A 26,450-nucleotide genomic window follows, 5' to 3' on the forward strand; every position below is an offset into this window, starting at 1 on the left:
AGACTTTGTATCTCTCCTTTGGTTTTTTTTGTTTGTTTGTTTGCTTTTTTTTTTTTTTTTTTTTTTTTTTTTGACAGGCAGAGTGGACAGAGAGAGAGAGAGAGACAGAGAGAAAGGTCTTCCTTTGCCGTTGGTTCACCCTCCAATGGCCGCCGCGGCCGGCGCACCATGCTGATCCGATGGCAGGAGCCAGGTACTTATCCTGGTCTCCCATGGGGTGCAGGGCCCAAGCACTTGGGCCATCCTCCACTGCACTCCCTGGCCACAGCAGGTTTTTCCTGTTTACTGTGCCAATGGCGAAATAAATCTTGCTGTAAAATCATATCATGATGTCAGCTTTTATTTAGGCTATGTTATTTGTTTTTCTGTATGTGGCCAGGCTATTTGACCTTTTATATGTGTCCAGGCACTAGTAAAGAAAAATGTTAGCCGTCCCCTTTATAAGGTCTGAAGATCAAGCTGTAGATACTGATGGAGAGTTTAAAATAGAATCAGTTTTGGCTGTCGTCATGGCTCACTAGGCTAATCCTCTGCCTGCGGCGCCAGTACTCAGGGTTCTAGTCCTGGTTGGGGTGCCAGGTTCTGTCCCATTTGCTCCTCTTCCCATCCAGCTCTCTGCTGTGGCCTGGGAGTGCAGTGGAGGATGGCCCAAGTGCTTGGGCCCTGCACCTGCATGGGAGACCAGGAGGAAGCACCTGGCTCCTGGCTTTGGATTGGCACAGTGTGCCAGCTGTAGAGGCCATTTGGGGGGTGAACCAATGGAAAAGGAAGACCTTTCTCTCTCTGTCTCTCTCTCTCACTGTCTAGCTCTGCCTGTCCAAAAAAAAAAAAAAATAAATAAAATCAGTTTGTCATCTTGAAGAGAATAGATGCTTCTCAGATTGCTTGCTATCAATAACTTAATATCAAATGAAAATTAGGCAAACAATTTTAACTGTCAAATAACAACTTTTGAAACTATCTACCAAAAGGTCTAATGTCTTTTTGGCTGCTATGGCCGGCACGCTGTGTTGATCCGAAGCCAGGAGCCAGGTGCTTCTCCTGGTCTCCCATGTGGGTGCAGGGCCCAAGAACTTGGGCCATCCTCCACTGCACTCCCGGGCCACAGCAGAGAGCTGGACTGGAAGAGGAGCAACCGGGACAGAATCTGGCAACCCGATCGGGACTAGAACCTGGGGTACCGGCACCGCAGGCAGAGGATTAGCCTATTGAACCGCGGTGCTGGCTTATTCATTTTTTTAACAACAAAGTGTAACTTGTTTAACCAGCAAACCCAAGCATAAAAGTATCAATGACTTAAAATAATTTTGATTTCTTTGTATCAACAATTCTAAAATATCTGATACGGATTTATTTAGGTCACGTGAACCAAAAATGTATTTAGTGTTAACTTAGCAGTTTAAATTTATGAGCAATCTTTTATCTATAAGCCAATTAAGACAGAGCTCTTAATAAATGTTTCAGTGTAGACACACAATATGTACACAAGTATAACACATAACGTACATTATAAGATAGAACAATAAAATAGTTTTAGTAATAGCTTTTTAAAATCTGTAACTGTTTTTTTTTAAGTTATCATGAATTAATTAGAATTACTTCCTGATCTTAGTAACCTTAATTAATCTAACTTTTTCTCATTTGGAACCTGTTAAACTTTGGCTTTATCTATTTGCAGAGCCATCCAAAAGTACTGAATACAATAAATGTCAGGAAAAAGAAGTCCTTTAGAACCTAAAAGAGGACACATTTAAACACAGAACCAACAATGCTCTAATTTTCATGAACAGTAAATCTGATTTTTATTGTTTAGAGGAAAATACAAAACTATGAATGACAAAAGACTTTCAATAGCCATGGTTAAAATTATAAAACTCATTAACCAACAAGAAGAGGCACTTCCTTACTCTACACAGTATTTTAGAAAGCACCTGTAAGATTTTATAAAACATTTATCATTTTTAGTTCTCTGGGCCTTTTCTCATTAAGATAACCATCATGAATGATAACACAACAAAATCGTTAGACTTTTTTAGCTTTTGGACATTTGCATCGGTAGCATTTTACATTATCATTACTTAAAATTTAGCACCACTTCACATCTTGACAGTATATTTTTATATAAATAGCCTAATTAGCTGGTGTTTGGAACTTAGAATTTTCGAATGCCTGTCAAAGATGTCAAGAAGGCTTAAAATATAATATGGACCAGATTTGATCATTGTTACAAAGTGATCAATCAAATGTTTTGTCTGAGTATATATTTAAACAAACCATAACTTTTAGTTAATAAAAATACAGCTGTTTTTAAACAATTGGAACTTAAGAGTTTTTATAACCTGGAACAATTTTAAGAGTCAGAAATAGGGAAGAGAAGAGAGCTTACTGAAACAGGCTAAAAACCTGACAGAGCCACCAGTCACAAGAAACCCATTACACCTAGATGACTTGACATGCTGATATTATACCAACTGTTTATCTGAATTAAGGTCAAAATTACATTTATATGGAATTCTAGTCCTTTTTATAAAACTCTAGCTGGAAATCAGGGACATAACCCAGAGATTGCAAAATCCACCTTAGGGGGCTATAACAAGCACTGATTATGCATTGTTATTTTTTATCCAGAGCAGTAAAAAACTGAGTCACAAAACAAGTTTGGCAAGTTAAAAGGCAATTTTTTTAAGGCAATGATCTTTCTAGACTCAAAATAGAGAAATTCTTGAACATAACTGAAAAGGAGTCAGCTTAGACTGAGCAGAGCCCATGTTCAATGGAAGGGACAGAGAGACTCCAGAGACAAGGCAATTAAAGAGACACAGGGGCAGGACAAGGAGAAGAATATACCTCCCAGGATTAGGGATGCAGACAGTACATCAGGAAGTGGTCATGAAACAGGAACAGAAACCAGTTATACTGAAAATTAATCTTGAAGTGAATGGAAGGGGAGAGGGAGTGGGAGAGGGCAGTGTTGTGGGTGGGAGGGAAGTTATGGGGGGGGAAGCTATTGTAATCCATAAGCTGTACTTTGGAAATTTATGTTCATTAAATAAAATAAAATATAAATATAAAAAAAAGAAACCAGTTATATCCAGGAAAGGTTAATAAGGCTTTCTTTAACAGACCAGAGTCTCCTGTCCTAATGTTTCAAGCAGGAGACAGAGACAAGAATAACAAAACAACAAATAGCAAATGACAGAAACAAATTCTATCCAGGAAAGGCTTTTCATTAACCAGACCAGAGTCCCACCTCCTAACACCTTCGTGCTCAATCAGAGGGGACTTCCGTTGGTGTCTAGTCAGACATCCAAACACCCAGAAGGCCCCACTGGAAAATAAGAGTGGACTTACCAGAGGACCTAAGGCCAGTTGGCTGGTGAAGAGGTCAAGCTGAGCCCCCAGGTTGGTGAATCAGGACACAGGGCCCTGGAACATCATCAGGGGCCTCCCCTAAGGCCGGAGCACCAGCCTGGAAGGATCAGTATGAGCTTTTCCCCCAGGGATGGTCTCTGAATCTCGCTGGGGCCTCCAAAATGTTGTACCTGTGTGAGCTCAGACAGAGGAGCAGCATACATCGATACAATTTGACTGTCCTCTATTGCCAGCCTGGAGAGCAGGCTCATGCCCTAGAGAACTCTCCACCCGAAGCTGAAAGCAACAGGGCTTCTAAAGGCAAAAACCACAGAAACGGGAGGGAGAATGCATGGTTGTTAGGGTAAGGACTATTGGAAACTAATACCAATTACAATCTGGACAATAGGCGAATTACAATCTTAGCATTAATCCAGGTGCAACCTATCTGTCCTAAGCTTGAGCAATCATGGTAGGGAGTTTGTGCTCTGCCGAGTGGGATGCAGTGTGCTGTTATTGTCTGAGTACTGTTGTGTGAGTTTTAGGTCATAGTTTCAGACCAGACTCTCATGGGGAGGGGTTCTTTCTCAAGATGGAATCTCTGGTCCTCTAAAGTGGAGTCCCTACTGTCAAGATGTTACTTCACTACCTTGGAGCAGGTGTTTTTTGTTTTTTGTTTTTTTTAATATTGTCTTTCACCCAAAGGAAGTTTATCTATTCTAGGGCAACATTAAAACAAACAAACAAACAAACAAACAAAGCTAGAGGGCCTGGCTTACATAGTGAGTTAAGCTGCTGCTTCCAACACAGAATCCCTTATGGGTACTGGTTCCAGTCTCAATTGCTCCACTTCTGATCCAGCTCCCTGCTAATGGTCTGGGAAAGTAATGAAAGATGGCCTAAGTACCTGGGCCCTCACCACCCAGTTGGTGAATCAGGACACGGGGCCCTGGAACATCATCAGGGGGCCTCCCCTGTGGCTCTTAGCTTCAACCTGGCCCAGCTCTGGCCCTTGTGGGCATTTGGGTAGTTAATCAACGGATGGATGAGCAGTCTGTCTCTCCCTCTCTCTGTATGTCTGCCTTTTAAATAAATTAATACATCTTTTTTAAAAAGGTAAAGATAGGCCAGCGCAGTGGCTCACTAGGCTAATCCTCCGCCTACGGCACCAGCACCCTGGGTTCTAGTCCCGGTCAGGGTGCTGGATTCTGTCCCGGTTGCTCCTCTTCCAGTCCAGCTCTCTGCTGTGGCCCGGGAAGGCAGTGGAGGATGGCCCAAGTGCTTGGGCCCTGCACCCGCATGGGAGACCAGGAGAGGCACCTAGCTCCTGGCTTCGGATCAGTGCGGTGCACTGGCCGCAGCCGCCATTGAGGGGTGAACCAATGGAAAAGGAAGACCTTTCTCTCTCTGTCTCTCTCTCTCACTGTCCACTCTGCCTGTCAAAAAAAAAAAAAAAAAGGTAAAGATAAATCTAAAGCATTCAAGTCCCATGCTTTTAAAGAATAGTCATAAAACATCATATAATTCTATGAAAATTCATACCTATCACTTGTATTTCACTTTGCTGTTGCAAGGTGGGAGGGAGAGAAGTGAACGGCAGGAGAAAGGACAGGGAAGGAGAAATGGAAAGGAAGGGACTGTGAAGTTGAGGGGAAGGGAAGGCTGATGGGCGGAGGCACAGAGCCAATTCCCAGGGTCAGTGGGGAGAGGTCCTTGGGAGGCTCTTACACCATCTTTGACCACTGCTTCTGGAACTTTCTCTCATGTCTCTCAATCCTAATCTTTCTGGTTGTAGCATGATCAATCTCTTCCCTCCATTGGCTTTAATCTTCTTCCCTTCTAACATCCACAGTTGCTCCCTCAAGTTGAAAAAGCTTTCTCTTGGTCTCAAGTGCTCTCCGTGATGTGGAATTAGCATTTACCTAGACAGACAAGGTCTGACAACCATTTGCCAGACGGTAGAAGCCTTCCTTAGGTATAACACATAAGTGTTATATAAGTGGGGTTCTTTCCTTTCCACAAGCAAACTCTTTGAATCCTTTACCATGATAATTGAGTCAATTAAGACTAGCAGTCTGCCAAACAGTATTGAGTAAAGCAATCAGCATAGTCAGAGTTTTCTTTTTTTTTTTTTAAAGATTATTTATTTATTTTAAAGGAAAAGTTAGAGAGAGAGAAAGAGAGAGAGAGAGAAAGGCAGGGACACAGAGAGAGAGAGATCCCTGTCCGCTGGTTCACTTCCCAAATGGCCATCATGGACAGAGCTGGGCTCCTCTAAAGCCAGGAGCCAGGAGCTTTTTCCAGGTCTCCCATGTGAGTGGCAGGGAGCCAAGGCCTTGGGCCATTTTCTGCTGCTTTCACAGGCACCTTAACAGGGAGCCAGATGGGAAGTGGAGCAGCTGGGACTTGAACCGGTGCCCATATGAGATGCCAGCATTGCATGCAGTGGCTTTAGCAGCTGTGCCACAACACTGGCCCCATTTTCCCTCTATTCAGCTCTGTATTTTTTTCTTTTTGTGAACTATGATTACTATGTTCATTTCCACTCATTATGACAGTTTGCTACATACCTACCACCCTACTAAGCCTGTACCCTTGAATGTCACCAATTACTTCTGCATTGACAAGTAAAATACTTCTCCTACTCTCATGTTTTCCTTTCTTTCTAGTCCATATATTGGATAATGTCCCTCACTTCTTCCACCTCAAATTATTTATTTCTGGAACTATGGTTCAAATCTTGATTCTAGTTCAGAAATGCTTCATCTCCAACTGAAAGAGCTTGGTAAGAAAAGTGTGATCTTTAACTAGATGAGTTTGCTAAATTTGGGGCAATCCACTCAATGGGAAGTCGAGGTTCTATCTGATGCAGTTGTATCTGCAGATTATAGATTTTATTCTTTTACATCTACATTTATTGTGTGTGATTTTGAGGAGAGTAATTATTTTGTGTTTGATATACATTGTAGAAGAAGATATGGATTTGCTCATTTAGTTATTGAGTATCTCATTTTTTGATGTTGAATGATTCAGACCCTCTCTGAATACTCTCTGGATAGAAAGAGACAAAACCTACTTTGTCAAAAGTGAGCTAAGTTAAATTCTGATTTTTCATATGTACCTTCGCTTACCTTAAAGGAAAGACTACCAAACGCTCAAAATTTTACCACTGTAATTGTTCTTCTAGTCGCTTAATGGCAATATCCTTAAATGAAGGCACAAACTGCTCAGATGTTGGGTTTCTGTAACTGTGTAAATGCTTTCACATATCTCTTAACTCTATGTATACTCACCAGAGTTACTTACTTGGGAGAATTTAGTATCCTATAAAATTTATTATCAATTTTATTATACAAATACTTTCTCTTTGACTTTCTCTGTTTAGAATTACCAAGGTTTGAATTATACCAAGTCATCTTGCATATTTCCTTTCTGACAGAATGAAGAGATTTGGGTTGTGCTCATGTAAAGAAGTGATTGAAAAGAGGCAAACAGTTACTCTGTGGTGGATCTGTCTATAAGCCTCTAAACAAATGCTCTGGCAGATTTTTATCTTAATGGATTATAATTGTAGAATGTGCTCTAGATATCTACCTGCTAATGATTAATTTCTGACTCATAGCACTGACTTTCCTAACAGTTTGCTTTTTAGAAATTTACTAAAAGAAATGAAAGCTCTAAAAATAAATATCGATTAGTTTGAAGAATTTAGAGCCCTTATGAAGCCAATTTATATAATGAGGCTCCAACTTATTCAGCTTTAAGACTATCCTAAATATGGATTCTTCAATTCTTAAGAATGTAACTTAAGGGACAGGCATTTGGCACTATGGTTAAGATGCTGCTTGGGGTGACTGAATTGAATCCCAACTCTGCTTCCAATTCCAGTTTCCTGCTAATCCACACCATGCTAATGCACATCTAGTAGATGATGGCTCAGATACTTGGGCCCCTGCTACCCTGGTGTGAAGTCTAATGGAGTTCTCACCTCCCAGCTTCAGCGTGGTTCAGCACCAGCTGTTATGGGCATTTAGGGAGTGAACAGTGGTTGGCAGAACTCTCTCTTTGTCTCTCTTGCATTTCAAATAAAATGAATAAATAAATAAACAATTTAAAATGTGAGGAAAAGGAGTATGATTTACACTTGAATTTGATAGTAAATATCTACATTAAAATAAATTATGTGTAATTATTTTTTCAATAGAGCAGGTGAAATTTGAGGTTTTCTTATAAACTATAATATTTTTCTTTTCAGTTTAAAGAGTCAACACTTTTTTAAAAATATTTATTTATTTATCTGAAATGCAGAATTAGAGAGAGAGAGAGAGAGATCTTCCATACTCTGGTTCACTCCCCGAATGGCCACAATGGCTGAAGGTAGGCCAGTCTGAAGTCAGGAGCTTTTTCTGAGTCTCCCACATGGGTTCAGGGGCCCAAAGTCTTGGGTCATCTGCTGCTTTCTCAAGCATGTTAGCAGGGAACTGGATTGGAAGTGGAGCAGCCAGGACTTGTGCCAGTGCCCATGTGGGATGCCAGCATTGCAGGCGGAAGCTTTACCTGCTACACCACAGTGCTAGCCCCTTATTTTAATTTTTTAATTAAAATATTTTTGACAATGATAATCATACAGAACTTTAGGGTACATAATGATGTTATGATATATGCATAAAGTGTGGAATGATTAAAATATCTATCACCTTAAAGACTCTTAATTTATTCCTCCTAACCACATTTCTGTACCCTCTGATCAACATTTCCTTATTTCCTCACCCTCAGCTGATGATAACCAATATTCTACTTTCTGCTTCTATAAGTTTGTTTTGGGGGAATCTGAGTTTTAATAGTTATGGATAAAGTATGAGAAATGAGATAACATGTGAGCACATTTAGTGAATTATAATCTCCAAGTAACTGTTAATGACAATGAGTATTATTTTAGCTACCTCTCACAGTCGGGATAACTGCCTTTGCTAGTGTAAGAGGCATACAATCTACTGCAGCTGGTATTATTCAGGATTCAGACAAGCAAAACATGGCTCCCTTAGACTGAGAGAGTTCAATGAAAGGCCCATTCACAAGCTTGTAGACTGGATAGGCAAGATCGAAGAGAACCCCCAAGGAATGATACAGCACTACAGGGCTAGCAATGTGAGAAAACCATTACTCTCCTAGTTCTAAGCAGCCAGCAAAGGGAGTAGATGAAAAGGAGGGTGAGAGAACAAGAAAGAGCTGCGGGGTGTGTGGAAGTTGTGATTTGCCTCTTGTAGAACAGAGTCAAACTCTGGTCAAAGGAACAGATACCATAGTCTACCTTGCCTCGTCCTCACTTTGAGCTCCTGTTAATGGCTTAATCCAACTGTAAGCCAGAGGACAGACAACACAACCCATGATGCAGTTCATACAAGTCAATCTCTGGGCCCAGAGCAGGGACTGAAAGGGTGGAGAGTGAGTTTTCTCTGGAGCAGCAAATGAAATAAATTCAGCACACAGGCTTAGTTGTCCCCCTTAATTCACTTGGGTTAACTAACTTACTGGTCCAGATATTGGCATCACTCCTTCCCTTGAATATCACTATTATTCTTTATTGATTAAATCAGAGGTTTCACCTACAAATATTCCTTTCTTTCTGTTGTATGGCGATACTTCAAACATTTAATGGAAAACAAAATTCATAGATTATTTTGTTGCAAAAAATTTGAAATTCACATATATGTTTCACAAGTTTTTTGGAGACCTTTAATATGTATTGGATGTCTCTTCTCCTTCTTCCTATTCTAAATGATTTAATTCTGGAACTATAGTTCAAATCTTCAATTCCATCTGGAAAATACTTGTCTTGAACCGGGTAAGCTGGGCTTGCTAAATGTGGGGCAAGTGACTTACTGGGAGGTTGAGGTTTTACCTGATGTTACCTCCCAAAAGAAAATGAAAAACTGAAAATATATTTTGTTGCCCTGGTTGGTAATTGAACCATGACTTACTGTGAATAAATCTTGAATACTGTGAGTTGGAGGTGTGACAATGTTGGCAATACAACAAGGCACATAGATAATAATCTTTATGGATTATATCTATTGTGTGAATCTCTCCTGAAAACTGTTAGGTGAATGAGTTCTTTCATGTTACCTGAGAAAAAGAGAGTAAATCATCTATCTTTCTGAAAACACAGGAGTTGCTGTATCAGGAAAGTCTCAGCTATGAAGAGATCTTGATAGCTTTAGAATAGACCTTGTAACACTATCCTGCCTTCTTTGTCTTTGGATAATAGCTCTGGGCAAATTTGCCAATACACTTGCTAAACTGAGGTTCCCTTTAAGGAGGCCTAATTTGACCCCTGCTTCCTTTTCCCATCTTTCACTATTCTCCCCAATACCCACTTTGCACATACACACACCCAGACATAGGCTTGCAGGTAGATACGTTCCTCTCCAATTTTCTTCCTTTATCATTTTTTCTTCCTTCCTTTTTCTCTCTCTTTCCCTCCCCTCTCCCTCTCTTCCTCTCCCTGTCCCTCTCTTTTTCCTGTTACTTGACAGGCACAGGGACAGAGATCTTCCATCTGCTGATGCTGATTCCCTCCCTAAATACCTGCATCGTTTGAGACTTGGCCAGGTTGAAACCAGGAGCCTAGAATCTAATCCAGATCTCCTACATGGGTTCTGGGGATCCTAATACTTAAGCAATCACTTGCAGGCTCCCAGCATGTGCATTAGCAGGGAGCTTGACTCTGAAGTGCAGTCGGGATTCAAACCCCAGTGCTCTGACTGTTAAAATACCTAAGCAGTGTTCTAACTGCTGTTCCCAATGCCTGCCCCTGAGCTTCCTTCTTAACTCTAGTTTCTACTTAAACTGTTCTTCCTTCTTGGAGCACTCTTTTTCTTCTTGTATTTTTCCTACTCTGCCACTCTACCATATTGTATAATATTTGCTTATTAATAACACTACTCTACGGACACCCTGAGAGTAAAGGCTGTTTCTTGTCATCAAATCCCTAGGGCCTCGAATAGTGCCTGGCACATAATAGCTTCTTAATATGTGTTGAATTAATAAATGAGTGAAGGAATAGCAATGGCAAAAGTTATAATCACCAGTGTTTATCCTAAAATTAGTTCTGCTAGAATGATCTCATTTGTAACTGGATAAGAAAACTGGAAGATTTCTGAATAATTCAGAAATGTAAGTTCAGCTCCTGAATAAGCAGTGGCACGATAGATGATTTGTTGCATTGTGAGAGCACCTGGCTTGCTAGAGAATTGTGAGAAAGCTACTAATGCTTTTCAGATTAGATGCTCATTAGAATCCCTTCAGTTTACTTATCAACAATGATCAAAGCCAGACCTTCTGTCTCCAGTCTATTGAGTCAGCACCCCTGGAGTTGGGTTCTGAGCACTCCCATATTTTATTGCCTATCCCCTCCTTTCTCAGGGTGTGGTTCTGATGCACATTCAGGCAAGAGAAGCTTGCTTGACTCCTGCAAGGTCTTGCAGCTCCCTAGGGACTTGTGATCTTGCCACGGGTCTGAGTCATCAGCATCCTTAAGTTGTAAATGATATTTGTAAATATGCACAGTTCTGTGTTTTAATTTTTTATGACTTGTAGGCTCTACCCTGGGGAGATGTTTAATTTTCTTTTGCTGTTTTGTATTGCAGGGTCTTACTCACTTGATTAATTTTTAATCAGGGATACATGCTGAGCTATTTCCAGACTGAATGGCAGCAGCTCTGTACTGTTTTCCCTACAGAATTCTCATTAATATACTCCTCTGTGGCCCCCAGTGGGCCACTAATTTCTTCATCCTCTAATTATATTTATTCTCCTCTCATTATACGTAGTCTGTTGAGAAGGAGGCAGAGTGTTGGGGAAAGGCAAGCACAACTTAGCGATGTTGAGATGTGCTAGGTGGCAAGTGTTAATACTTACTTTGCCGGTAGATATGGATTCACTTGTGTGTTTCCATGGAGTCATCCAGTATAGTTCTGTTCCTCTATTTTCACAATCAGTTACTTTTATTGGATAATTGCTTGCTTGAAAGTTAATATGTGTTAAGCATATGACTTCATCAGAGAACTTTACTAAAACTTTCTACTGTGTAACCCAGTCTAGAAAATATTGCCAGTCATTTTTGTTAAATGGTTCTGCTGATTCTCCTAATTAGGCTTTTTATTAAAACCAAGTAATCGTTTTTTATAAAACAAATTATTGTAACCCAAAAATATTGGAATAGTCAACAGACCTCTCCCACTGGTGACTTGGTGGCCTTGCTGTTTTTGCGGCTCAGATTTTGAATCTTTATATAAAGGTCCAAGAAAATACATAAGAAGCGTGACACCTAAGTTCCCAGAAGGATAGTATATTATTTTTCTATTGCTGTGTTACAAATGACCACAAAGTTAGTGACTTAAACAACATTCATTTATTAATCCACAGTCTTGTAGGTCACAGGTCTGTTATGGCTTAGCTGTGTTCTCTGCTTATAGTCTCACAGCGTGGGAATCAAGGTATTGGCCTTGGGACTCCTGTGGCGTCTTGTTCAGGTTGGGGGTAGATTTCAGTTCCTTGTGGCTGGGGCCTGTGGTCACCATTTCCTTGCTGGCTGTGGTTGGGAGTCTCTCTTACCTCCCAGAAGTTGCTCTTTGATTTTTTTTTTGTTTCAGGAGATCCCTACCATGTTCAAAGCCAGAGATCATGCATCAAATTTTCTTTATGCTTCAAATCTTTCTGGCTTCAACCTCTCAAAATGCTGCTATTAAAGGGTTTATATTTTGAGGCCAGACCCACTCAGACATTCTCAGTATCTTAAGTTAACCTATTTGAGACTTTAGATTGTCACCATACCTTTACAGTAGCACCAAGAAAATGTTTGAGCAATTGAGGGACAGAAGTCCTGGGAGTCCCGGTTAGATTTCTGCCTAAAACAGGGACATAATTTAAAATCATAACATTTATTTATGATTTGTAAATATATATGGTTTAATTTTAATTAGCTGATAATATGCTTATTATCATTGAGAAAAGTACTAGCTGTGACAACATATATTATCACTTTTGCATTATCTATGGGCCAGAAATTAGAGTTTGTATGTACTTTTACTGAACTAGAAGGCACATTTCCTCTTGAATTTTGAACAAAAGAGCTCCTTTATACAGGGGTCATCCAAACTTTCACCTCAATGCCAAAATCTACTAGGTCAGTTTTTGGTCATTACATAATAGGCTTGATTGCCCATTCTTTCCTAAATCTGTTGTCTAGTGTCAAGAATTCTTTACAGACTATAAAAATGATTTTAAAAACTCCTTTCCTGATTGGTTTATGTTATGTTTAAAACCATAGCATTAAGTGGAAAGTTCCTTTCCTGACCAATTCTAGCAAAGCATGTTGAATCCAAGTATGTAAACTTGCTAAACAAGTACATACATATATGTGTGTGTATATATATATATTTTCTTCATAGAATTGATTGGTAAGTGAATGGGATCTGTTTTTTAGGATAACATAATAATATACATGAGAGAAAGTGGTGCTTTTTTTTGTTAACAATGAGTAAGATCATAAGAACTGGGTGAAACATCAGCTTTTCTAGTTAAACTTTGGAATTGCATAGTGACATTGGGACCAGGAATAAAAGTGCAAGCAAAGTGTGCAAAGATGGGAAAGAGACAAAGAAAGTGCCCAGGGGTAATGAGATAAGCTCTCCAACCTGGACAGAGAGACATGGTGCTCCTAAACCTGGATGTAGCGTGAAACCTGAATCCGAAGCAAGACGAAGGACTCAGACTAGAGAGAATGCAGGAACCAGGCAAGCACAGATCCCTGAGACCTGTGGTTCTGAAATTCTAATAAAGTCTCTTGTTTTCCTGCCTAAGAAACATGCACATACAAAGTTACACATAGAGTTTTGCATTTAATTCTGGACCATGGAGGGATTGGGACTCCAAGTAGCTATTTTAAATCACAGCTTCTCTACATGAAATTTGGGGGCAGACCCAGAATGAAGGGACCAGCTCTGAAACGGCTGTTGGAACTAGAAAGGGGCAGCCACCAGCAGCAGTGGCCAAGAGCCCTCATTCTGAAGTTCCCCTCTTTTTCCATCAAGCATTTCCTCATACTCTCTGGTCACTCAGAAGCGAGTCTTACAGGGTGAACTTGCACGGTCTAGAAACAATGAGTTTGCAGAGAGTGGACTTGGTACATCATGCAGCGAAGGAGAACTTCTAATATCTTTATGTATTCAGGCAGCTTTTTAATGGATACTTAAAATGGAACTACCTTTCCTTTTTCAGTTACAGATCAAGTCTTCTTTAAACGTTTTTTGTTACTTTATTGTACAATTTTTAAACCTGCTCATATAAGAATTGTATTGAAAGGCTTACTTGTTAAGCTGCAAGTTCACAATTTAATATTCATATTTAAATAATTAAGAAGGGGTCATCAAGAGATTGTGAATTATATAGGTACCTAATAATTGATGAGGTACAAATGACTTTAATAGGAAAGATGAAGCCACATCAGCTTTGACCTGCAAGGCAAGATAGTCAAGAGCAAGTATTTTTAAAATATTGTATGGCTTTTCTGAGGAGTATTTGTTAAGAAGTTACTAACAATGGAGTTTGAAGCTATCACTTTCTGTTTTTTCCTTTATCACATCTGAAGGTTGAAAAACTATGCAGGTTGGGGCTGGCATTGTGACAAGTTAGGTAAAGCCGCTGCCTGTGATACCAGCATCCCATATGGGTGCTGGTTTCTGTCCTGGCTGCTCCTCTTCTGATCCTGTTCCCTGCTAATGTTCCTGGGAAAGCAACGGAAGATGGCTCAAGTGCTTGTGTTGTGCCCAGATCGTTAGGTCCCCGCAGAGACCCCCCCAGAGAGTCTATCACACTGAACTGCAATAGCAAGGTTTATTTGGGAGTACAAGCCACGACAGGTACCCCATCCAACCAACCCGTGCAGCGGAGGAAGGAGTGAGGCCTCAGTCTTTGGGAGAGTTTTTAAAGGAAAAAAAAGGGCTACATCAGCAGGAAAAAAGAGTTACATACAGCACGGGAGCTGTGGGCACAGGGAGTTACAGCGGGGGCTTACAGCACGGGAGCTGTGGGCACAGGGAGTTACTTTGCTTAGCAATCTCTGCTGTGCTGTCCTTGGTCTACCGAGCTAGCTGTCCCTGGTAAGCTTTCATATCTCCGGAATGCCTGAATGCCTGCTTTTACAAGGACCCGGGTCTGCTATGGGAAACGGAGGCTGCTTTTTTTATTGTTTTAAAATGGAGTCACTTTGGCTCTTCACTTGGGCCCCTGCCACCCATGTGGGGGATCCAGAAGAAGTTCCTGGCTTCTGACTTTGGCCTGGCCCAGCACTGGTCATTGCGGAAGATTCTCTCTCTCTCTCTCTCTCTCTCTCTGTATATGTGTTTGTCCCTCTCTATCTGTAACTTTGTCTTTCAAATAAATAAATTAATTAAAAAAAAAAAAGAAAAACTATGCAGGTTGAGAAATGTGTTGGTTTTACCTACACTGCCTGCAGAGAGGACTAAAGTTACCCAAACTGACTGCTCTGCCAGGCCTGAAAGTTACCCACGTGGGCAACTCCCCCGGAGAGAACTGAGAGTTACTTCCCAGAGTGCATCAGAGGACTGGCCTCTACCAACATCGACTGTTGCACCAGAGAGAAAGGACAGTTACCCACCTAGATTATTCCACTGCAGCAGACTGAGAGTTACCTCCCAGGGAGAACTGACAGTTATTGACCCAGACTGTTGTGTGCACTAGAAGTGACAGTATCCACCTAGACTGTTCTATCAGTGAGGATTGGCCGTTCCCACCTCACACTGCCCATCAGAGAGTCCTGACAGTTACTGACCTGGAGCGCTGCTCCAGAGAGACCCGACTCTCACTCCCCTACACTGCTGCATCAGAGAGAGCGGACAGTTCTCCACCCAGACTGTTCCCTGAGAGAGGACGGAGTCACCCAGCTGCGTCAGAGAGAGCGGACAGTTGTCCCATGAGACTGCCACATCAGAGAGCTGACAGCTACCCTCCTGGGGTGCTCCTTCCGAGAGGCCTGACAGTAACCCACATTGACGGTTCTGCCAGAGAGAATTGACATCTATCCTGTGTCAACAGAGATGACTGAGGGATCCCCAACCAGACTGTCCCATCAGAGCGGATGGGCAGTTACCGACCTGGAAGGCTGCTTCAGACAGACCTGGTTCTTACCCTCCCATGCTGCTGCACCCGAGAGAACCGATTGTTATCCATCTAGACTGTCCCATGAGAGAGGCACGGCAGTTACCCACAGAGGGTGTTCCCTCAGTGAGAACTGTCACTCTCCTAGACGGCTGCTCCGTCACAGAGGCCTCTCAGTCACCCACCTTGAAGGTTCTGTCCAAGAGGCCTGACAGTTGCCTTCCTAGACTGTTCTATCAGACGGTGCTGGCATTTACCCTTCTAGATTGTTGCATCAGAAAGAACTATCCTAGCCTGTCTGCATGTTTTCCCTGCACTCAGGTTCTGAAGTATCAGTTATTTTCCTGGCTCATATCCCACCAGTAGTTGCTGAGAGGAATACTTTGGGGAGTTTGGGGCCACTCTATTTGTACATTTTGCATCAGTGTAATGAAATACCTGAAGCTGGATAACTTTATAATAGGAGAGATTTATATTGGCTCTTTGTTCTGGAGATCCAAGATCAAGGGTTGAATTCTCTGGAAGACCTCGTTGCTGGCAGAATCCCAAGGAGGTGGCAAGAGATGGCTATTCATGGGTGTATGTCTCCTCTGGTCTCTTTTTCTCTCTGTCTTAGTCTAGAACTACCTGGATTTAATGATGGCAGCTCTACCCTGATGCCTTATCTGATTCTAGTTGCCTTTTAGCAGCCACCTATGTTAGGAGGCATGGCACACCTGCCGGAGGGCTTTCCAACATGGAACATTTAGCAGTCATGCTGTTTGAGCCCCAGTTGACCTAAGTGGACCAATACAAGCCAACGCAAAGTAATGCCTGGCCCAGTGAATTGACTGTTTTTGGTATTATCTGTAAGACTAAGATTCCTATAGAGTATGTTTAGTCAGAGGCATTTTTTTCCATTCATTTGTTAACTCAGCAAATATTTATTAAGCACCATCCTAATCTTGGCCCTACCTTAGGTTCTATGCATTAAAGAATGTGACAAGACCCCTGGAATGGAGAGACAGATATTTACTTATTTAAATTTAAAGAAGACTTTTCATTATTGAATTGGTACCTTAATATTATATATGTTTATGGTGTACAACATGATGTTGTGAAATATGTACACATTGTAGAATGGCTAAATTAGGTGAATTAACAAATGCATTACTTCAGATGTTTTTATATGGCAAGTTTATTTGTAAATATTCTGGTAGTAATCTTCAAGTATAGAATAGATAGGTATTAACTAAAGTCAATATGTTATATAATTGATCTCTCAATTTTTTTCCTTTTATCTAAATTTTGTATCTTTGATCAGCATCTCCCCAGTCCTCCTTTCTCTCCTCCCTTCAGCTCCTGCCAACCATACATTCTACTTTCTGCATCAATGAAATTAACTCTTTAGACTCTATATATGAGCAAAATCATGCAATACTTGTCTTTTTGTACCTGGCTTATTTCACTTAACATAATGCCCGCCAGCTTTGTTCATATTGTTATAGATGACAGGGTGTCCTTGAAAAAGGCTCAATAGTGTTCCAATGTGTGTGTTTATACAACATTTTCTTTATTTCATATCTTGGATATTGTGACAAATAATTAATAAATAATAAAATTTCATGTATGATAGATGATTCAAGAAACATCAAAACAATAAAGCTGTGATTGAGTCCGGAGCAGCAGTATATATATTTCAGAAAATTTTTCTCTGTGACCTACATGATACAATAGTACCTGCTGTGCCAGGATCTAAGGGAAGACCTTTCCAGGAATGGGCTCTCAGAAGGTAAGAAGCTGGACTTGTCTGGACCAGCAAAGCAACTCGAGGCCCAGTGAAAGTCAAGTGTCTGTACTGAGCAGGCAGGTAGAACACAGAGGGTGACAAGGCGAGCTGGGGCCTTATACACTGTGGAATGAATTTAGAACTTATATGTTCTGAAGTTTCTGGAGGGTTCAAACAGGGTAATTATAAACTCTGGTTTTAAGTGATTCAAAATCTCATATAAAGAGTGGAATTCAGGGGGTAAAGGGAGAGGCAGGGGCCAGGGAAGAAGTTCCTGCTGGGCCTTGGTAAGAGATGGTGGGGGTGGGGGGAGAGAGGAAGTCAGTGGAGGTGGTAGAAGCACTTGGCTTTGGCTTGTGTGCACTGGAGGTAGGACTTGGCTGATATGATTGATAGAATGTAGGAAGCGAAAGAAAAGAATCCAGGGTGATTTGTATGGTTTAGGTGATAGTTGTGTCATTTTATGTTTCTAAACCCATTTTCTGTAAGTTTTCTTTTTATTTTATTTGAAAAGGAGAGAGAAGGGAAGGGAGGGAGGGGTGGAGGGAGAGAAGAAGAAGGAGAAGATGAGAGAGAGAGAGAGAGAGAGAGAGAGAGAATATCTTCCCAATCTTTCCCAATCTGCTGGTTCACTCCCCAAATGCTAGCAACAGCCAGGGTTAGACCAGGCTGGAACCAAGGGTCTAGCACTCAATCCACATTTCCCACATGGGTGACAGGAACCCAAGTACTTGAGCATCCCAAGTTACACCTTAGTAGGTACCTGGATCAGATGTGGGGTAGGGACTGGAACCCACGCATTCATATATGAGATGCAGGCATCCCAAACAGCATCTTAACTGCTATGCCAAATGTCCACCCTGGTAGTACTATTTTCTAAGGAACAGGATTTACCTGTACATGAATGGGAGTGGGGAATTAGCAGTTGTTGCCCAAGAGTATTTTTGCCACCAAGAAAGATGCTTGTAAAAGGAAAAGATGAGACGGGAGAGTAGCTAGAGCTAGGATGTGAGGAGACTGGGGCTTTCTTTGTTGTCTGCTGCTGTGATGTGTAGGTCTAGCAAAGTCTGTCTATAACTCTTTGTATCTTAAGCAGGGGTAAGATTAAACACCTCAGGACTGTGCTTGCACAATAACCCCCTGCAGAGTCTTAAGCTCCTGGGGTTTCAGGTTGTTGAAGTGTGAATGGCTCCCCAAAAGGTCAGGCAGGTCATCTCCTCCAGTGATTTATGTTAGCAGCATTGGTTGTTTATCTCTTCAGAACACTGCTACCAGGAAGAAAAGGAAATTCTTGGAACATTTTATTCTTCATAGGTAGCAGGGAAAGTGACTTAGAAAGCCCCTGTCCAAGTTATTAATTAGCCACTTAACTCGGATCTATAATAAAACATAAGGAATTGTCTCTCCTCAGCTCATTGAAGTATTTCATGCGAGGGCAACAAAATATCTAAAATAAACAATGTGGATCCTGTAGGCTTCTGAAAACAGCACTTCTCTCTTCCCACAGTTTAGTCTCCATAGAAATAATTCAAGACATTGAGCATTCATTAATATTTGATCATAATTTAACCAACAATTTTCAGTCACTGAGATAAAATAATCTGTCACCAGGAGTTGATAATTGGATGCCTGCCAAATGACTTTATGACTTCATCGGGGTATCTAGATGCTCCTTTGACCAGCACTGATAACAGGAGCCATGAGTGGAGTTAGGCAAGAATGCTGGTCTCCCACACCCCAATGTGAGTTACTTTGTTATTTTTCTCTTTACATGCTTACCACTCAAAGACTGCCAAGCATTTTTGAAGCACTGACTTTGTGAGACTTTTGACAGCTGAGAATTTGAGGCATTGAAGGGGTAGGGGGCTTATCTAAAATGAAACCAGATTTAGACTCTGAAGAATCTGCAGTCTTACAGGATGAAGAAATTGGAATTTATTTCTGATGACTAATGTCTCTACCTTCCTTATCTTCATCATTCTCCATCCCAACACACAGTGAAAGTTGAGTTGAAAATACTTTTTAAAAAAGTGTTGAACAAATACAGGCTTTTTTTGGTCATTATTTCCTAAGCAACATATTGTCAGTTAAAATTAGGTCTGTCTGCTTCAGCCAATTCACTGAAAAACAAAGCTGATACAAAGTAACAGGTGTGTTCAAGGGCAGTCTTGGGGAAAGGTGGACCTCTTTGGTCCCAAATATACTCTTCCCAACTTTTCAGCTTATCAGGGAAACTTTTAAAGGAGAAAAGAGAGATGGGGGAAGGGGCACTAGAGAAGATTGTTAGACTGGTTTATAGATTCTGTGCTCATTCAACTTTGATATGAAATTTGGCAGAGGTGTCTTTGACGTGAAACTTGGCTCATTTTGGCTGGTGGTAGCTGCTCTTCCAGCCAAGTCCTTGTAATCAGCTCCTGGAATTCTTGGGTCTGCATCTGTTGAACAAACATTCTGAACAGCTGCAGGCTTAGCAATTAGCCTTTGTTAATTAGAATGTGAAAAGGAAAGGAAGATGACTTTACAGTGGCAAGTGTGTGGCCAGTCACAGGGCTAGAATGTGGAAAAGGAATATGTATTGGGATTGGTTACAAATACAGTGTAACAACTATACAAATATAATATAACCACCACTTATATAGCATTTATGTGGTATTAGACATTTTAAGTAATCTAGAGATGATTTAAAGCATACAGGAGGATGTGCATAAGTTATATGGAAGTACTGTGCTTATTATCCATATTGTTTTTTGTTGAGTTTCTGTCCAGCTGGTTTGTCTATTTCTAAAAGTGGAATGTTAAAGTTCCCTACTATCATTGTATTGAAGTATATCTCTCCCTTTAGGTCTTCTAATCCTTAATCTATGCATTTCGGTACTCTAATATGGGGTGTATACATATTTATAATTGCTATTTCTGCTTACTGAATTGAAAACTTTATTATTGTATAATGACCTTCATTGTCTCTTTTTAATAGTTTTTACTGGCCGGCGCCACGGCTCACTAGGTTAATCCTCCACCTTGCGGCACCGAACACTGGGTTCTAGTCCTGGTCGGGGCACCGGCTTCTGTCCTGGTTGCCCCCCTTCCAGGCCAGCTCTCTGCTGTGGCCAGGGAGTGCAGTGGAGGATGGCCCAAGTGCTTGGGCCCTGCACCCCATGGGAGACCAGGATAAGTACCTGGCTTCTGCCATCGGATCAGCGTGGTGCGCTGGCCGCAGCGCTCCGGCCACGGTGGCCATTAGAGGGTGAACCAACGGCAAAAGGAAGACCTTTCTCTCTGTCTCTCTCTCTCACTGTCCACTCTGCCTGTCAAAAATAAATAAAAAAAATAGCTTTTACTTAAAATGTATTATATTTGATAGAAGTATGGCTACTCCTGAATTATTTTATTTGCGTAGAATATCTTATACCACCCTTTGACTTTTATTGTGTGTGTGACCTTAAAAGTGAAGTGATTTTCTTTTAAGCAGCATTTAGTTGTATTTGTATAACCATTCAGCAATTCTGTATTTTATTTTATTTAAATTTTTGACAGGCAGAGTGGACAGTGAGAGAGAGAGAGACAGAGAGAAAGGTCTTCCTTTGCCGTTGGTTCACCCTCCAATGGCCACCGCGGCCCACGCGCTGTGGCCAGCGCACCACACTGATCCGATGATGGCAGGAGCCAGGTGCTTCTCCTGGTCTCCCATGGGGGGCAGGGCCCAAGCACTTGGGCCATCCTCCACTGCACTCCCTGGCCACAGCAGAGAGCTGGCCTGGAAGAGGGCCAACCGGGACAGATTCCGGCGCCCCGACCAGGACTAGAACCCGGTGTGCTGGCGCTGCAAGGCGGAGGATTAGCCTAGTGAGCTGCAGCGCCGGCAATTCTGTATTTTATTTTTAAAGTTTTATTTAATAAATATAAATTTCCAAAGTGCAACTTTTGGATTATAGCAGCTCCCCCCCCCCCGGATTATAGGGGCTTTCCCCCCCCCATAACCTCCTTCCCACCCGCAACCATCCCATCTCCTGATCCCTCTCCCATCCCGTTCACATCAAGATTCATTTTCAATTATCTTTATATACAGAAGATAAATTTAATATATACTAATTAAAGAGTTCAACAGTTTGTACCTACACAGAAACACAAAGTATAAAGTACTGTTTGAGTACTAATTATACCATTAATTCACATAGTAGAAATTCTGTATTTTAACAGAAAAATTTAATCCATTTATTGTTCAGGAAACTATTGATATATTAGATCTTAACTGCTGGCATTTTGATAACTGTTTTTTAGTTTTATTATATGTCCTGTATTTCTTCCTCTCTCTCTTACAATATTCCTTCTGGTTAAATGACTTTTTCTATGAATGTGTTTTGATAACTTGCTTATCATTTTTGCTAAGTTTATTGTAGAATTTTTTGCTTTGTGGTAAACATTAGGCTTGCAGAAGACATCTTTTGGTTTTCATAAGCTATTTTGAAATGATAGAAAATAAACACTGATTATAAAGACAGGAAAGAAACCAAAAAGAGAAAGATAAGAATTTTTATAAAGAACTCTACACTCCCATTCCATTCTTCCCCATAGTTTGCATTTTTGATGTTCCATTTTATTTCTTTCTATGTTGTCCATCTCTTAAATGTAGTTATTGCTATTTTTCAAGATTCATTTATTTATTTGAGAAGCAAAACAGCACAAAGAGGAACTCCATCCTGGTGTCCCACCTTTATAGAAGATGCCCAAGTACTTGTGCCATCTCCTGCTACCTTCCTAGGCACATCAGCAAGACTGCTGGATTGGAAATGGAGTACCTAAGGATTTAAACTGGCATTCACATAAAGGATGTTAGAGTCGCAAGCTGTAGCCAAACCTGCTGTGCCACAAAGCTAGCTCGTGTTATTGTTATTTTTAATTATTGTTTCTTAATCCTCACATTAAAGATATGAATGGTTTATTCACCATGCTTGCAATATTAGAACATCCTGAATTAGTCTGTTCAGTTAATCTTTTTTTAGGATTTATTTTATTTATTTGAAAGACAGAGTTACAGAGAGAGGTAGAGACAGAGAGAGAGGTCTTCCATCCGCTGGTTCACTCCCCAGATGGCCGCAACAGCTGGAGTTGCGCCGATCCAAAGCCAGGAGCCAGGGGCAATTCCAGGTCTCCCACGTGGGTACAGGAGCCCAAGGACTTGGGCCATCTTCCACTGCTATCCCAGGCTATAGCAGAGAGCTGGATCAGAAGAGGAGCAGCTGGGACTAGAACCAGCACCCATATGGGATGCTGGCACTTCAGGCCAGTGCTTTAACCTGCTGCACCACAGTGCCGGCCCCTGTTCAGTTAATCTTATCAGTGAATTTCCTACCTTCTGATATTTTATTCTGACTAAGAATTATTGTCTTTCTTTCAGCTTAAGGATGTCCCTTTAGCATTTTATGCCAGACAGATCTGATGGAGGTAATGTATGTTTTCATTTTTTCTCTATAGCTAGGTGTCTATTTAGTTTTATATCTTCCCTAATATTATTTTGATATTTGATATGTTCCTAACAATTCTTTCCTCTAATGCTTAAAATTTATTCATCTAGAATTGGTTTCTAATTTAGAAATTATCTGCATATTTGACTATGTTTTAGTCTTTCTTTCACTCTCTTTCTCACTCTCACTCTCTCTCACTCTTACTCTGTATCAGAATTGTCAAATGCTTCTGTATTTTAGTTGGCCTTTTAGGTATTTTATATTTAATATGTTTTTACCCTTTTACATTAAAATTATTTTATTTATTTGAAAGTCAGAGTTACAGAGAGAGAGAGAGAGAGAGAAAGAGAAAGAGAGAATCTTCCATTTGCTGGTTTTCTCCCTAAGTGGTTGCAATGTCAGGAGCTGGGCCAACCTGAAGCCAGGAACCTGTAATACTTGGAATACCCTCTGGGTTTCCCATGTGGGTGGCAGAGGCCCAAGTACTTGGGCCATCTTCCACTGCTAGCCCAGGTGCATTAGCAGAATGCTTGATTGGAAGTGGAACAGCTGGGACTCAACCAGCACTTACACACGATGCTGGTATTGCAGGCAGTGGTTTAACCAACTGCACCACAATGCCAGTCTTTTTATATTTCTTCTTAATTTTTTGTTTTGTTCTGTTCTTGAATTTGTGAGCTCTTGCTGTTTATTTTATTATTTCTTATAGCTTTTCTTCTTTTTTAGAGTGAGAAAACTCTCCCCGTGATTCATTATCTAACTGCCTGCAACAACAAGCAGTGAAACAGAAACTCACTTCTTGTCTTCCACGTGGGAGCAGAGACACAAGTACTTAGGCTGTCATTTGCTGCCTCCCAAGGTAAGAAGCTGAAATAGGACCCGCAGGAGCTAGGGTTCCAAATGGTTTCTGAAGTCCTCTGCTAAATGTCTGCCCCATACTTTTTTATAATTTATTTGAGAGGTGCAGAGATACATAGATATTTCCCATCTGCTGATTCACTCCCCAGATGCCCACAACAGCCTAGGCTGGAAAAAGCCAGGAGCCCAAAATTCAATCTGGATCTCCCACAAGGATGGCAGGTACCCAATTACTTGGCCATCCCTTGATGCCTTCCAGGGTGCACATTAGCAGGAATGTGGAATTGGGAGCAGAGCTGAGACTCCAATCCAGGTACTCTGATATGGGCTATGGATGCCCCAAGCAGAGTCATAATCACTGTGCCAAATACCCACTTCTGTGCTCTTTAAGTGCACTTAGAACCATACATTTCTTCTGAGTGTTGCTTGGAGTACATGCCATAAATGGGTAGTTCAGTATTCTGCATTTATTAGTAACTTTAGATGTGATTTCTCCTTTAACACAAGAATTAGTTTTAAAAATGATTTTAATGGTTTTATAAAGCTTTAATTTTTCCTCCTCACATGTGTTTTTCAATAGGTTAATTCAGTTGGATTCTTTATCACAAATGGGTCTTAAGTACCATTCAGTGTTTCATTGTTTCTGTAGCTGGGCAATTTCCAGATGTTCCTCATCTGAATTATTTCTCTATCACAGACTGATACCATCCAAGTCTTTCTGATAATTATCATAGCTCATTGAATTGAGGCAGCTGAATTTAGTGCAAGTTCAAAATTGTTTCTTTCAAGAATTAACTCCTCTTTCTGGGTTTGAGGCAAAGAGCAAGTAATGGCCTGGCCTTATCCAAACCTTGTAGATAATTTTCAACCAAGCCATTTTGAATCTCAGGAGTCCCATTCCCCTAAGTAGCAGGATTGTTGGGTAAGGGGCATATCCAGAGCTCATCCTATAATGGAAAATCAATATTATAGTCTTGAGGATGCTTGTCCATGACTACAGAAAGTCAGAAAAAGTATGAACTACATGTAACAGGTTCTTTTCTACTTCCCCACTATTTGTCAACCCAGGGATTTCTTTTTCTTTCTTTCTCCCTTTCCTTATCCTTATTCCCTCCCTCTCTCCCTTTCTTTCTGATTCAACAGTTTTTAAAACTATTGACCATAATGACCATAATGATAGGATTAAGAGTCAAGACTAGTGTCTGCAAATAATAACTGATAGAATTAAAAAGGAAAGAATGATCCAACATGGGAAGCAGGATAGATAGCAGACTCATAGAATGGCAGATGTCCTAAACAGCACTCTGGCCTCAGACTCAGCCCTTAAGGCATTTGGATCTGGCTGAAGAGCCCATGAGAGTATTTTAGGCATGGAAAGCCAAGACACTCTGGAAAAAAAAAATGGAAAAACAAAAACAAAAGAAACCAAACAAACCTAAATGAAAGATCTCTGCAAGTGAGATCCCAGTGGAAAGATTGGGCCATCAAAGAAGGAGGTACCTTTCTCTGAAGGGAGGAAACTTCCACTTTGACCATGGCCTTGTCTAAAAATGATCAGAGTCAGTGAACTCAGGGGGCTTCCATAGCCTTGGCAGCTCATGACAAGAGCCTAGGTTGATTACTGATGCCATAAACAGGAGTGTCAATTTGTTAAGTCAACAACAGGAGTCACTGTGCACTTACTCCTCATGTAGGATCTCTGTCCTTAATGTGTTGTACAATGTGAATTAATGCTATAACTAATACTCAAACAGTTACATTTTGTGTTTCTGTGTGGGTGCAAACTGTTGAAATCTTTACTTAGTATATACTAAATCGATCTGTATATAAAGATAATTGAAAATGAATCTTGATGCGAATGGAATGGGAGAAGGAGCAGGAGATGGGAGGGTTGTGGGTGGGAGGGAAGTTATAGGGGGGAAAACACCATTGTAATCCATAAACTGTACTTTGGAAATTTGTATTTATTAAATAAAAGTTAAAAGAAGAAAAAAGATTAATAACACATAGTAAAAAATGTTTTGCCATGTATATACATATATATACATGTTAATGTAAATTAATATATATTACAATACATATATAAGATATATATATATACATATTATTTTTCTTGAAAGTAGGAATATTAATATATAAATCAGGATTCATGGCAAAGATCACAAAGTGAAGAAAGAAGGATATATTACTACATAGAGGGTATAATTCAGTGAGGACCATTTTTATAACTATCTGTGTACCAAATATTATGGCATCACATGTTTTTTCCTTTTCTCTATATATTAACTTCCACATATGAGAGAAAACATGTAAAATTTGTCTTTCTGTGTCTGGCTTATTTTACTTAGTGTAATGATATCCATTTCTATTCATTTTGTGCAAATGTCAGGATCTCATTCTTTTTTTATGGATGATTAATATTTCAGCATGTAAGTATAACACTTTTTTATGCAAACAATCATCAGTTGATGTACATGTAAGTTGATTCCATATCTTTGGTAATGTGAATTGGGCTACAATAAACATGGGAATGCAGGGACCTCTTTCATAAGCTGGCTTTACTTCCTTTGGATATATTTCCAGAAATGAGATAGCTGGGTCATAAGGTAGATTCATTGGTAGTTTTCAGGAATACTTATACTATTTTCCATGATGGTCTTACTGATTTGTATCCCCATTAACAGTGTATTAGGGGCCGACGCCGTGGCTCAATAGGCTAATCCTCCACCTAGCGGAGCCAGCACACCGGGTTCTAGTCCCGGTTGGGGCGCCGGATTCTTTCCCGGTTGCCCCTCTTCCAGGCCAGCTCTCTGCTGTGGCCCGGGAGTGCA

The 26,450-nt window shown here is 40.7% G+C and overlaps 1 long non-coding RNA gene across 1 annotated transcript in view; it reads left to right on the plus strand.

The window, feature by feature from the left end:
* Positions 1–26,450, plus strand: part of LOC103348678 (uncharacterized) — a 181,396-nt gene that overhangs the window by 92,428 nt on the left and 62,518 nt on the right. Inside the window, exons 2-3 of the long non-coding RNA XR_016230999.1 lie at positions 22,695–22,741; positions 23,488–23,620. This is a non-coding gene — a long non-coding RNA (uncharacterized LOC103348678). The remainder of the gene's footprint in view (positions 1–22,694; positions 22,742–23,487; positions 23,621–26,450) is intronic.

This window comes from Oryctolagus cuniculus, chromosome 3 (genome assembly GCF_051225735.1).
Source record: "Oryctolagus cuniculus isolate XC-2025 breed Fujian yellow rabbit chromosome 3, ASM5122573v1, whole genome shotgun sequence".
Lineage (NCBI taxonomy): Eukaryota > Metazoa > Chordata > Mammalia > Lagomorpha > Leporidae > Oryctolagus > Oryctolagus cuniculus.